We start from the raw sequence: 14,845 nt of genomic DNA on the forward strand, positions 1-14,845 counted from the left end.
AACTGGACATATATGTAGACATAGCCTCCTGAGATTTATATTAGGGAGAGTCAACCAAGCAGAGGGTGGGGACAGCTTTGTGGGACGGAAACACTGACAAAGGCACCGTGAGTAATGATCACTCAATTACTCAGAGAGCTGCAGTGTTTTGGGACATGTTAATATTTTCTTGTTCACGTATGTGTCACTGCACAACAGTTTAGTATTTTGCATAGGGCTGGGTTCTCTGGCCTTTAGATTGAGAGTTCTCAATCTAAAGGATGAAAGGAAATGTTTTCCTTTTCTTTCTACTTTCCTTGATTTAGCAGTGTGGTGCACGCAAAGGTCTCTTGATTCATGCTACTCACTGAATAAAGGACCATTTCTTGGAGTCCACCTAATTGGGAAAGTCCCCTTGGTTAGACTGCTTCGCCCATGGATTTTGTATTCCTAGCATCAAACAGAGTGTCTCCCATAATCAGTGCTCAATAAATATTTTTGGAATAGTGAATAAAAGACCAAGTGGATGACTAACTCTTCCACTCTATTCATATACTGTTTCCATGTGTCCAGGGAAACCACTCAGCTAGACTTTAAATGAATGAATAGGATGTGTCAGGCATTGCGCCAGGGATGGGGGTATAAAAGTGAGCAGAAACAGACAAGACCCTGCCCTCGTGGAACTTCTAGTCTACATGTTACAAAAGTCAGAAAACAAGCACATACTGTATTTTCTTTGTTGTCAAAAGAGACTAGGTACAGAATCACACCTTGACTGAACCATATAAGTTTTAAAAGCCCAGAGCAGGGCTCCCCAGTGAGCAGATGCCAGAGTCTACTATTTGGGCTAAGGTACAGATGGCGAAGCCATGGAAAGGGGTTGGCCTCATAAGAAACACAGTTCTGTTGCAAACCAGAGGACAGAGGGCTCACAACCAGAGAGTAAGTCTGACTTCAAGTGACAGTGACTCTTGGAGCTAGGTTCCATCCCTCACCCAGTGCTGCAGATGGGATGCAGCTGAGAAGCAAAGCAGAGAAGTTTCCACATAGACAGGATTAAAGACATGCTGCAGATCTGCACAAACGTCTCAAGAACATGACATGGGTGATCTCAATATCCTTATTTCCAAAAGGTTGCCCTTTCCTGGTCAAAGTTGACAGGTCCCCTCACTGAGAGTTGGGGTGGGGATGAGGGAGTGGATGGGTGTCTCAGGCCAGGTTTGCTCCTAGACAGGGAATTACAACCTTCCTGAATCTCTGCACAGATTTGGCAATAGGACAATACACTTTTGTAACATTACTATCAGACCACCATGGAAGTTAGACTAGTCACTCAACCAGCAATCTGCACAGAGGAATTTGTCAGAGGAGACTGCTCAGCTTCACAGCTCACTGCTCTCCGTCTACATAGCATTTAGAATAAAACAAAAGCTTCATAAAGAATCAATGCCTCTTGGATTACTGACATTGAGAGAAACTTTTCAGGAGAATTATTCAGAGAAACTTCATTCTCCAAGCTGATGGCTACTGTTCCTTTCTCAAGAGATAGATACCTGTCTGTGACTTTAATAGCTTCTAGTTCTCTAGAAGAGATTAAGAAGAGGTGATAAGAACACTCAGAAGAACTATACAAAAAAGATCTTTACAACTCGGATAATCATGACGGGTGTGTTCACTCAATTAGAGCCGGACATCCTAAAGTGTGAAGTCAAGGTGGGCCTTAGGAAGCATTACTAAGAACAAAGCTAGCGGAGGTGATGAAATTCCAGCTGAGCTGTTTCAAATCCTAAAAGATGATGCTGTGTAAGTGCTACACTCAATATGCCTGCAAATTTGGAAAACTCAGCAGTGGCCACAGGACTGGAAAAGGTCAGTGTTCATTCCAATCCCAAAGAAAGGCAATGCCAAAGAATGTTCAAACAGCTAAACAATTGTGCTTATTTCACATGCTAGCAAGGTAATGCTTAAAATCCTTCAAGCTAGGCTTCAGCAACATATGAATTGAGAAATTCTAGATGTATACACTGGGTTTAGAAAAGGCAGAGGAACCAGAGATCAAATTGCCAACATTCGTTGGATCATAGAAAAAGCAAGGGAATTTCAAAAAAAAAAAAATCTACATCTGCTTCACTGACTATGCTAGAGCCTTTGACTGTATGGATCACAACAAATAGAAATTCGTAAAGAGGTGGGAATACCAGACCACTTTATTTGTCTCCTGAGAAACCTGTATGCAGGACAAGAAGCAACAGTTAGAATTGGACATAAATAATGACCTGGTTCAAAATCAGGGAAGGAATACAACCAGACTCTATACTGATGTGGAATAAGTGTCAGACTTTATTTTTGGGGGCTCCAAAATCACTGCAGATGGTGATTGCAGCCATGAAATTAAAAGACACTTACTCCTTGGAAGGAAAGTTATGACCAACCTACACAGCATATTCAAAAGCAGAGATATTACTTTGCCAACAAAGGTCCGTCTAGTCAAGGCTACGGTTTTTCCAGTAGTCATGTATGGATGTGACAGTTGGACTGTGAAGAAAGCTGAGCGCCAAAGAATTGATGCTTTTGAACTGTGGTGTTGGAGAAGACTCTTGAGGGTCTTCTTGGACTCTTGAGAAGACTCTTGGACTGCAAGGAGATCCAACCAGTCCATCCTAAAGGAGATCAGTCCTGGGTGTTCACTGGAGGGACTGATGCTGAAGCTGAAACTCTTATATTTTGGCCACCTCATGTGAAGAGTTGACTCAGTGGAAAAGACCCTGAAGCTGGGAGGGATTGGGGGCAGGAGGAGAAGGAGACAACAGAGGATGAGATGGCTGGATGGCATCACTGACTCGATGGACATGAGTTTGAGTGAACTCCAGGAGTTGGTGATGGACAGGGAGGCCTGGTGTGCTGTGATCCATGGGGTCGCAAAGAGTCGGACACAACTGAGCAGCTGAACTGAACTGAACATCATGCTAAATGCCAGGCTGGATGAATCACAAACTGGAATCAAGACTGCTAGGAAAAATATCAATAACTTCAGATATGCAGATGATACCACTCTAATGGCAGAAAGTGAAGAAGAAGTAAAGAGCCTCTTGATGAGAGTAATAGAGAGTGAAAAAAGCTGGCTTGAAACTCAACATCCAAAAAACTAAAATCATGGCCTCCGGTCCCATGACTTCATAGCAAATAGAAGTGGAAAAACTGGAAGCAGTGACAGATTTTATTTTCTTGGGCTCCTGCAGACAGTAACTGCAGCCATGAAATTAAAAGACGCTTGCTCCTGGGAAGAAAAACTATGACAAACCTAGACAGTGTGTTAAAAAGCAGGGACAGCACTTTGCTGACAAAAGTCCCTATACTTAAAGCTATGTTTTTTCCAGTAGTCGTGTACAGATGTGAAAATTTGAGCATAAGGACTGAGCGCCAGAGAATTAATGCTTTTGAATTGTGGTGCTGGAGAAGACTCTTGAGAGTCCCTTGGACAGCAAGGAGATCAAACCAGTCAATCCTAAAGGAAATCAACTCTGAATATTCACTGACAGGGCTGAAGCTGAAGCTCCAAAACTTTGGTCATCTGATGCGAAGAGATGACTCATTGGAAAAAATCCTGACGCTGGGAAAGACTGAGGGCAAAAGGAGAACGGGGTGGCAAAAGATGAGATGGCTAGATAGCATTATAGACTCAGTGGACATGAATCTGAGCAAACTCCAGGGGATAGTGGAGGACAGAGGAGCTTGGTATGCTGTGATCCATGGGGTTGCAGAGTTGGACCTAACTTTGTGACTGAACAACACCAAAAGTTCTCCAGACTCCAAGAAAAGAGGGATACATCTGCCAACTTAAAAATATGCACAATGTGAGAGTTGGGAGTTAATTTTTATTTGGGGCAAAATGAGGACTGTGGCCTGGGAGACAGCAACTCAGATAGCTCTGAGAAACTGCCCCAGAGAGGCAGAAGGAGAGGGGGAAGGTGAGTATAAATGTGGTTTTGGTGAAGGGGGAATACATGCAATCAAGCACATATTTTTTCAAAAGGTTTCTACCAGTCTTGTGAAGAGGAACAATCATCACCATTAAGGATTTTAGTGCTTTTCTAGATATGAGGAGATACAAGAATTGGGCTCATGAAATAGGCTCCTGAAAATACCTAACTATCTGAAGACCTGTCCTGCCTGTTGTTCCCTGAGCACAGAGTGCCTCATTTTCTGCCCTTCACCCCAAACTCTTTTCAGGGGGTGTTGAAGGTCAGTAGTTGTAGCAGTAAATGCACTTAATCCTTGCAGAGGTAGATAGGTAGATGGCAAGTGCCCATGGCAAGTGCCAATTTGTAGTTGACACGTTAGATATATTATACACACACACACCCTCAAGGGTTTATGTGCACTAACAAAAAAAGTTTTACCTATTAAGTAATTGTTTTCTCAAAAACAGGCTCTAAATTATGAGTATAGGTTCCATGGCCACACAGCCTGGTGTACTAGCTCTGACACCAACTTTCCTATTCTCTGCAGGCCTCAGTTTCTTCATCAGTAGAATGGAGATAACAAGATTATTGCAAAGATTCCATAGATTAATACATATACTATTATTGTTAATGATAACAACATGGAAATTTCCTACAGGAATTTTAAGGGCCATAAATAATCCTGCTGTTATCGCATCCTGACTACCTTCTTTCTTGTCTCTTTCAAATGTCAAGCTCTTTCCTGTCTCAGGATGTTGGCCTTTGCTATATATAATCTTCCTAGGATCCTCTTCCCCAGTTTTGCACATGGCAGATCTCCTTTCATCCTTGAGCTCTAGGCTGATGTCATCTCCTCAGAGGGGCCTTCTCAAAAACAGCCCCTCCCCCATCCCTCATGACTGTCTATCACATTCTTTTTTTTCCCTTTTTTGGCTACACCGCTCAACACGTGGGATCTTAGTTCTCCGACCAGGGATCAAACCTGTGTCCTCTGCAATGGAAGGGCAGAGTCCTAACCACTGGACCACCAGAGAAGTCCTCTACATTCTTGTTTACGCTCTTCACAGAGTTGATCACCCTATGAAGTCACCCTGTTTACCTCACCACTTGTCGACTGTCTTCCATCATTAGAATGTAAGCTCCACAGGGGCAGCGACATTGTCGTCTTGTTTACCATGACATCCTGAAGGCACAGGGCAGTGGTTTACCATGACATCCTGACATCCTGAAGGCAGTGGTTTACCATGATATCCTGAAGGCACAAAGTATGGTCCATGCAACCCCTGGAAAGGTCTTATAAGGTCAAAACTCTTTTCATAATAACACTAAGACTTCTTTTGCTTTTTTCACCATGTTGACTTTTGCCCTGATGGTGCAAAGGCAACAGTGGGTGAAACTGTCGGCACCTTGGCACGAAGTCATGGAACCAGCTATACTAGCAGTCATTATACTATTCTTCAGCTCCATGCACTCACAGGAAAAGAAAAAGCCAGTTTCACTTAAAAGTCAGTTAAGAATATCCTTGAAGAAGCAATGAAAATTATTTTCCTTTACTTTCCCCTTGAGTACATGGCTTTTCAGTATTCTGTATGATGAAATGGGAAGTACACAAAACGCTCCAGCTCTGCAGAGTATATATGCTGGTTATTTTTAGGAAGAGCTCTCTCCTGAGTAAACTGCTTTTTTTTTAATGAACATAATTTTCAGTGGAAAGCACAACAATGAACCACGGATAAGAGCATGGAACTAAAGATGTGGTTTTGAGAATTACCAACTTAGAGCTGACAGTGAAAGATAATGTCTAGTAAGTACCTGACACTGTTTCTGCCCAATGGCTGACAGACAAGTTTTCTGCTCTCAAGGATCTTCTAAGAAAGTAAAAGAGTAAAGGTCAGGATGGAGGTTTGCTGTATATTTGAAGCTAGAGAACAGGAAGGAAAAAGAGGCCAACAGGAAACCACTTAGGAAATGCATCAGTTAAAGAAACATCTCTGCAAAGCAATTTGCTTATTATTAGCAAAACAGAGTGGTTATGGGCTACACGCCAAGATGTCGAGACAATCCTCTTGTAACGGTAACTGTTACGGTTTTATTCAGCAAGATGAGATTCTACTTATATGAATACTACTTTAATGGATGTTGCTTTTTTTCCCTTTAACGGAGAATCCTTGCTCATCCAGAGAACTTTCAACATGAATTAATGGGCATGCGGCAACATCACAGGCATCAAGTCCAGAAGTTTGTCAAAGGATAAGTCCTTATCCTTTGCCTGTCACCTCTGGGTTCTGGCCCATCCAGAATAACAGAATAAAAGACAGGAGGAATGAAAGACAGGGAGATGGGAAGGGTGATGCAGAGCACAAGAATTCCTGCAGTTCTTAGTGGATAATTTTTTTTTTTATTTTTTTAGTTTGTGCATCTGCAGGCAGACCACTGCTCAGCACACAGGAGGGCTGCAGGGTGTACACTGTCTTAACCACGCTGGTCATCGTAACGAGGCGGCACGGCTGGGGCCCAGGTGCCTGCTGCTCCTCCTTAGTGGATAATTTAACCTGTGCATCTTCACAGCAGGACAGAGGAGACCAAGACTGGGTTAGAAAGGAGATAAACAGGATAGCGTTTGCACCCATGGGCACTCGTCAAGTCTCCATGATGACAGGCCATGCTTCTCTAGAGCCACACGGTGCTCCATCAGGGGAGGAGTACACGGAAGTTTCAGCTTGTTTCCGTGGCAAAATCCCTGAGTTTCAGAAAAGCATTGAGTTTGAGGGATAAGAGGTTCACAGGCTTGACATCCCTATGAGAAATGTGGTTTGAGTACAAGCACTGGATGTTCTCAAGATGTTCCTTGATTTCAGAAGAACAGTCCCCTGTTTGGCTGAATTCTCCATGGCAATCATTTCATTATAACAAGGCATTTCCTCTCAGCACACAGGTTCTGGCCAATGTCCATACAACTGTGTGTGTGGGCACTGGGAAGCCCTCTAGTGATGCTCCATCTTCCTATGGTTTTACAGAGGTCCCGGACCATTATAAGAGTGAGTTTTTCCTATGTCCTTTATAGAGTATCTGTAGAACCTTCATACAGATGCCCAGCTCCAAGACCCAGGTATGACCTTGCAGTCACTGGTGATACTGTTGCCTTCATCTATCACCTCAAACTGAAAAATTGCAAAAAGTAGTGGAGATGAGGTAGTAACTGAATAGGTGGAAGGCTGCTGGGACAAGGGTAATTAGGGATGACCAAAGTTAGACAGAAATGGTACGGACCTAACAGAAGCAGAAGATATTAAGAAGAGGTGGCAAGAATATACAGAAGAACTGTACAAAAAAGATCTTCACGACCCAGATAATCACGATGGTGTGATCACTAACCTAGAGCCAGACATCCTGGAATGTGAAGTCAAGTGGGCCTTAGAAAGCATCACTACGAACAAAGCTAGTGGAGGTGACGGAATTCCAGTTGAGCTATTTCAAATCCTGAAAGATGATGCTGTGAAAGTGCTGCACTCAATATGCCAGCAAATTTGGAAAACTCAGCAGTGGCCATGGGACTGGCAAAGGTCAGTTTTCATTCCAATCCCAAAGAAAGGCAATGCCAAAGAATGCGCTAACTACCGCACAATTGTCCTCATCTCACACGCTAGTAAAGTAATGCTCAAAATTCTCCAAGCCAGGCTTCAGCAATATGTGAACCGTGAACTTCCTGATGTTCAAGCTGGTTTTAGAAAAGGCAGAGGAACCAGAGATCAAATTGCCAACATCCGCTGGATCATGGAAAAAGCAAGAGAGTTCCAGAAAAACATCTATTTCTGCTTTCTTGACTATGCCAAAGCCTTTGACTGTGTGGATCACAATAAACTGTGGACAATTCTGAAAGAGATGGGAATACCAGACCACCCACCTGACCTGCCTCTTGAAAAATTTCTATGCAGGTCAGGAAGCAATAGTTAGAACTGGACATGGAACAACAGACTGGTTCCAAATGGGAAAAGGAGTATGTCAAGGCTGTATATTGTCATCCTGTTTATTTAACTTATATGCAGAGTACATCATGAGAAATGCTGGACTGGAAGAAATACAAACTGGAATCAAGATTGCTGGGAGAAATATCAATAACCTCAGATATGCAGATGACACCACCCTTATGGCAGAAAGCGAAGAGGAACTGAAAAGCCTCTTGATGAAAGTGAAAGTGGAGAGTGAAAAAGTTGGCTTAAAGCTCAACATTCAGAAAACGAAGATCATGGCATCCGGTCCCATCACTTCATGGGAAATAGATGGGGAAAGAGTGGAAACAGTGTCAGACTTTATTTTTGGGGCTCCAAAATCACTGCAGATAGTGACTGCAGCCATGAAATTAAAAGATGCTTACTCCTTGGAAGGAAAGCTATGACCAACCTAGATAGCATATTCAAAAGCAGAGACATTACTTTGCCAACAAAGGTCTGTCAGTCAAGGCTATGGTTTTTCCTGTGGTCATCTATGGATGTGAGAGTTGGACTGTGAAGAAGGCTGAGCGCCAAAGAACTGATGCTTTTGAACTGTGGTGTTGGAGAAGACTCTTGAGAGTCCCTTGGACTGCAAGGACATCCAACCAGTCCATTCTGAAGGAGATCAGCCCTGGGTGTTCTTTGGAAGGACTGATGCTAAAGCTGAAACTCTAGTACTTTGGCCACCTCATGTGAAGAGTTGACTCATTGGAAAAGACTCTGAGGCTGGGAGGGATTGAAGGCAGGAGAAGGGGACGACAGAGGATGAGATGGCTGGATGGCATCACTGACTCAATGGATATGAGTTTGGGTGAACTCCGGGAGTTGGTGATGGACAGGGAGGCCGGGTGTGCTGCAATTCATGGGGTTGCAAAGAGTCCGACACGACTGAGCAACTGAACTGAACTGAACTGAAGGACAAAATGAAAACAGGAAAAAAAAATGAATACATATGGTTGATTCGGATCATTTCACTTTAAAAGGAAAAATAATCTCATATGAGTAGTGAAAAAAATCAAAATTTAGAGTGAATATGAATCTAAAATGGCTCTAAAGACTAAAGTCCTCTTTAAAAAAGACATAGTGCTGTCTGGTTAAATAAATATGCAGGCTTGCTCATGTGGCATGCCTAGTGTTCATGAGATTTTAGTTAAATAGAAAAATGTGAATTACTATGGTTTGGGTGATGAGCTGTTTTCCAAATTAAAAACAGTATAGCAAAAATAACCTCCAGATAGCTATAAATAATTAAATTGGCAATAATTCACCTCCCAATGTGAATTGGGATTTCATGTTAAGTGTAAAGCAGCTTTGATAAATCAAATTAAATCATGTCTTCTAGTATTTTATAAAAATAAATCCACTTAACATTTTGCATACTTTCTAAAAACAGAATATATGAGAAACAAAGTGCATATGAACAAGAAACCAGCTCTCACAAGGACCAAAAAAATCTTTCTCATTAATTTCATCTAATATACTCTCAATATAAGCAAATGAGAAATTATAATTTTAATCTGAAAAAGCACACTCAGGGGATTTCAGAGATGGAGGGTTCCTTGGAAATCATTTGGATCCAAGCCCTCATTTTACAAGTGAAGAAACTGAGAACAAGAGGCAAGGGGCTTCCCCACAGCCAAAGGCCACCCTGGTCAAAGGCAGAGTTTGGACTGGGAGCCATGATTCTGAGGTCCAAGCCAGCCCTGCTCCACAGGGACTCACCTGCCCCCAGACTGGTCCTTTTCGTGGTAGGTTTATTTCCCCTTTTTTAACTTTAGTGGTAACAGAGATAAGAAAATGCATAACTGATCACCCTTTAGTGGGCTTGAAAGATTGTTTGCAAGTAAGCCAGCAGTTGGCAAAAGTAACTGTTGATTTTATTAACAGTAACCCACATCTCAAGAATATATTCAATAACCAAAAATAAAACTCCTTTTCAGAGTAAAAGATCATCTCTGTTACAGAAGTATCTTCCAGAGGTACACAGGAATGTTTTGTGCTTTGCAATTTTAATCCTGTAATAAAAAAAAGCAAAACCCATTCATGTCAAACAGCATTCAATATTGCCTGCAATAGCAATAGAACTGTCTGTACTCTTGGATCCATATCCTTCTCTCATGCACCGACCACTCAGCCTACTCCAACCTGCTTTTTGCCTCTATCACACCACAGAAACAGCCTCATTAAGGTCCACAATAAACTGTCAATAAACACAATGCTTGTTTTTCTGTGCAGGTCTACCTTGACCTCCCAGCAATACCAAAGGTTGGTCACCTTTGGCCACCCTCTCTCCCATTATAACATCCCTGTTTTCCTCCTACTTCTTTGAACTCTTCCTTTTCATCTTCCTCTGTAGAAATACCTACAACTACCAGTATATGGTGGAGTTCCTCAAGGCTCAGCTGTAGACTTCTTGCATTATACTGTCCTCCAAGGTAAACTCATTCTGGTCTGTGTTTTCATCCTCATCAGGTGTATCCCAGAAACTCCCTGTTTATCTCCACTCCACCACAAAATCTCCTGTCCCAAAGACATACAGATAGCTAACGGGCACATGGAAAGATGCTCAATATTGCTAATTATTCAGTTCAGTTGCTCAGTCGTGTCTGACTCTTTGCGACCCCATGAATCGCAGCGCGCCAGGCCTCCCTGTCCATCACCATCTCCCGGAGTTCACTCAAACTCACGTCCACAGAGAAACGCAAATCAAAATGATGAGATATCATCTCACACCTATCAGAATGACGATCATCAAAAAGTCTACAAACAAGTATTGATGAGGATATGAAGAAAAGGGAACTCTCCTGCACTGCTGATAGGAATGAAAACTGGTGTAGCCACTAAGGAAAACAGGATGGAGGCTCCTCAAAAAACTAAAAAGAGAACTCCCATCAGTTCAGTTCAGTTCAGTCGCTCAATCGTGTCTGACTCTTTGTGACCCCATGAACCACAGCACGCCAGGCCTCCCTGTCCATCACCAACTCCCGGAGTCCACCCAAACCCATGTCCATCAAGTCAACGATGCCATCCAACCATCTCATCCTGTCGTCCCCTTCTCCTCCTGCCCCCAATCTTTCCCAGATTCAGGGTCTTTTCCAATGAGTCAGCTCTTCGCATCAGGTGGCCAAAGTACTGGAGTTTCAGCTTCAACATCAGTCCTGGATATTCATTGGAAGGACTGATCTCCCAGGACTGATCTCCTTTAGGATGGACTGGTTGGATTTCCTTGCAGTCCAAGGGACTCTCAAGAGTCTTCTCCAACACCACAGTTCAAAAGCATCAATTCTTCGGTGCTCAGCTTTCTTCACAGTCCAACTCTCACATCCATACATGACTACTGGAAAAACCATAGATTTGACTAGATGGACCTTTGCTGGCAAAGTAATGTCTCTGCTTTTTTAATATGCTATCTAGGTTGGTCATAACTTTCCTTCCAAGGAGTAAGTGTCTTTTAATTTCATTGCTGCAATTGCCATCTGCAGTGATTCTGAAGCCCAGAAAAATAGGTCAGGGGCAGCAGCCCAGAGAGCCTATCCCATGCCCAAGGTTAGGGGCAGTGGCCGAGAGGAGCTACCCTGCATCCGAGGTAAGGAGCAGCAGCTATGCTTTGCTGGAGCACCCATGAAGAGAGACCCTATGTCCAAGGTAAGAGAAACCCAGGTAAGACGGTAGGAACTGTGAGAGGGGATCAGGGGGCAGACAGACTGAAACTACAGTCACGGACAACTAGCCAATCTGATCACACGGACCACAGCCTTGTTTAACTCAGTGAAACTAAGCCATGTCGTATGGGGCCACCCAAAACAGATGGGTCATGGTGGAGATGTCTGACAGAATGTGGTCCACTGGAAAAGGGAATGGCAAACCACTTCAGTATTCTTGCCTTGAGAATCGCATGAACAGTATGAAAAGATAAAAAGATAGGACACTGAAAGAGGAACTCCCCAGGTCGGTAGGTGCCCAATATGATACCAGACATCAGTGGAAAAATAACTCCAGAAAGAATGAAGAGACACAACCCAAACAAAAACAATACCCAGTCGTGGATGTGACTGGTGATGGAAGTACAGTCTGATGCTATAAAGAGCAATACTGCATAGGAACCTGGAACGTCAGGTCCATGAATCAAGGGAAATTGGAAGTGGTCAAACAGGAGACGGCAAAAGTGAACATTGACATTTTAGGAATCAGCGAACTAAAATGGACTGGAATGGGTGAATTTAACTCAGATGACCATTATATCTACTACTGTGGGCAAAAATCACCTAGAAGAAATGAAGCAGCCATTATAGTCAACAAAAGAGTCCAAAATGCAGTACTTGGATGCAATCTCAAAAACAACAGAATGATCTCTGTTCGTTTCCAAGGCAAACCATTCAATATCATGGTAATCCAAGTCTATGCCCTGACCAATAATGCTGAAGAAGCTGAAGTTGAACGGTTCTATGAAGACCTCCAAGACCTTTTAGAACTAACACCCAAAAAGATACCTTTTCGTTACTGGGGACTGGAATGCAAAAGTAGGAAGTCAAGAAACACCTGGAGTAACAGGCAAATTTGGCCTTAGAGTATAGCATGAAACAGGGCAAAGTCTCTAATAGAGTTTTGCCAAGAGAATGCACTGGTCATAGCAAACACCCTCTTCCAACAACACAAGAGAAGACTCTACACATGGACATCACCAGATGGTCAACAATGAAATCAGATTGATTCTATTCTTTGCAGCCAAAGATGGAAAAGCTCTATACAGTCAGCACAAACAAGACCTGGAGCTGACTGTAGTTCAGATCATGAACTCCTTATTGCAAAATTCAGACTTAAATTGTAGAAAGTAGGAAAACCACTAGACCATTCAGGTATGACCTAAATCAAATCCTTTATGATTATAAACTGTAAGTGACAAATAGATAAAGGGATTAGATCTGATAGAGTGCCTGAAGAACTATGGACAGAGGTTCATGACATCCTACAGGAGGCAATGATCAAGACCATCCCCAAGAAAAAAAGAAATGAAAAAAGGCAAAATGGTTATCTGAGGAGGCCTTACAAATAGCTGTGAAGAGAAGAGAAGTGAAAGGCAAAGGAGAAAAAGAAAGATATACCCATTTGAATGCAGAGTTCCAAAAAATAGCAAGGAGAGATAAGAAAGCCTTCGTCAGTGATCAATGTAGAATGGGAAAGACTAGAGATCTCTTCAAGAATACTAGATATACCAAGGGAACATTTCATGCAAAAATGGGCTCAATAAAGGACAGAAATGGTATGGACCTAACAGAAGCAGAAGATAGTAAGAAGAGGTAGCAAGAATACACAGAACTATGCAAAAAAGATCTTCATGACCCAGATAATCACGATGGTATGATCACTCACATAGAGCCACACATCCTGGAATGCAAAGTCAAGTGGGCCTTAGGAAAAACAAAGCTAGTGGAGGTATTGGAATTCCAGTGGAGCTATTTCAAATCCTAAAAGATGATGCTGTGAAAGGGCTGCACTCAATATGCCAGCACATTTGGAAAACTCAGCAGTGGCCATGGGACTGGAAAAGGTCAGTTTTCATTCCAATCCCAAAGAAAGGCAATGCCAAAGAATGCTCAAACTACTGCACAACTGCACTCATCTCACACGCTAGTAAAGTGATGCTCAAAATTCTCCTAGCCAGGCTTCAACAGTACATGAACCATGAACTTCCAGATGTTCAAGCTGGTTTTAGAAAAGGCAGAGGAACCAGAGATCAAATTGCCAACATCCGCTGGATCATGGAAAAAGCAAGAGAGTTTCAGAAAAGCATCTACTTCTGCTTTATTGACTAAGCCAAAGCCTTTGACTGTGTGGATCACAGCAAACTGTGAAAAATTCTTAAAGACACGGGAATACCAGACCACCTGTCCTGCTTCCTGAGAAATCTGTATGCAGGTCAGGAAGCAACAGGGAGAACTGGACATAGAACAACAGGCTGGTTCCAAGTCGGGAAAGGAGTACGTCAAGGCTGTATATATATTGTCACTCTGCTTATTTAACTTATATGCAGAGTACATGATGCGAAACGCTGGGCTGGATGAACCACAAGCTGGAATCAAGATTGCCAGGAGAAATATCAAAAACCTCAGATATGCAGATGACACCACACTTATGGCAGAAAGTGAAAAAGAACTAAGGAGCCTCGTGATGAAAATGAAAGAGGAGACTGAAAAAGTTGGCTTAAAGCTCAACATTCAAAAAACTAAGATCATGGCATCTGGTCCCATCACTTCATAGCAAATAGATGGGAAACAGTGGAAACAGTGACAGACTTTATTTTGGGGGGCTTTTGAACTGTGGTGTTGAAGAAGACTCTTGAGAGTCCCTTGGACTGCAAGGAGATCCAACCAGTCCATCTTAAAGGAAATCAGTCCTGAATATTCATTGGAAGGATTGATGTGGAAGCTGAAATTCCAATATTTTGGCTACCTGATGCAAAGAACTGACTCATTTGAAAAGACCCCGATGCTGGGAAAGATTGAAGGTGAGAGGAGAAGGGGACGACAGAGGATGACATGGTTGGATGGCATCACCGACTCAACGGACATGAGTTTGAGTAAACTTCGGGAGTTGGTGATGGACAGGGAGGTCTGGCGTGCCGCAGTCCATGGGGTCGCAAAGAGCTGGACACTACTGATAGACTGAAGTGAACACCTGAAATTAATATTGTAAATCAATTACACATCAATTAAAAAAAAAAAGACTCCTGATTTCTAGACCTATATATGTGGTTACTTAATAACTTTAACTGGATTTCTCAAAGACACTTCAAAGTCGAGATAGCTATGTGTGAATTCAGTCTCCACACTCCCCAACCCAACCTCTTCTCGTGTTTCCTATCTCGAGTGGTACCTTTCTCTTTTAAGCTGCCCAAATCATACACATGTGATT

At 42.6% G+C, this 14,845-nt stretch overlaps 1 non-coding gene across 1 annotated transcript; it reads right to left on the bottom strand.

Moving 5' to 3' along the window:
* Positions 1-4,902: 4,902 nt before the first annotated feature.
* Positions 4,903-4,975, bottom strand: TRNAG-UCC (transfer RNA glycine (anticodon UCC)). The gene has a single exon. It is a non-coding gene; the product is annotated as a tRNA-Gly (tRNA).
* Between the last annotated feature and the right edge of the window lie 9,870 nt (positions 4,976-14,845).

This window comes from Bos javanicus, chromosome 5, assembly GCF_032452875.1.
Source record: "Bos javanicus breed banteng chromosome 5, ARS-OSU_banteng_1.0, whole genome shotgun sequence".
NCBI classification, from domain to species: Eukaryota; Metazoa; Chordata; class Mammalia; order Artiodactyla; family Bovidae; genus Bos; species Bos javanicus.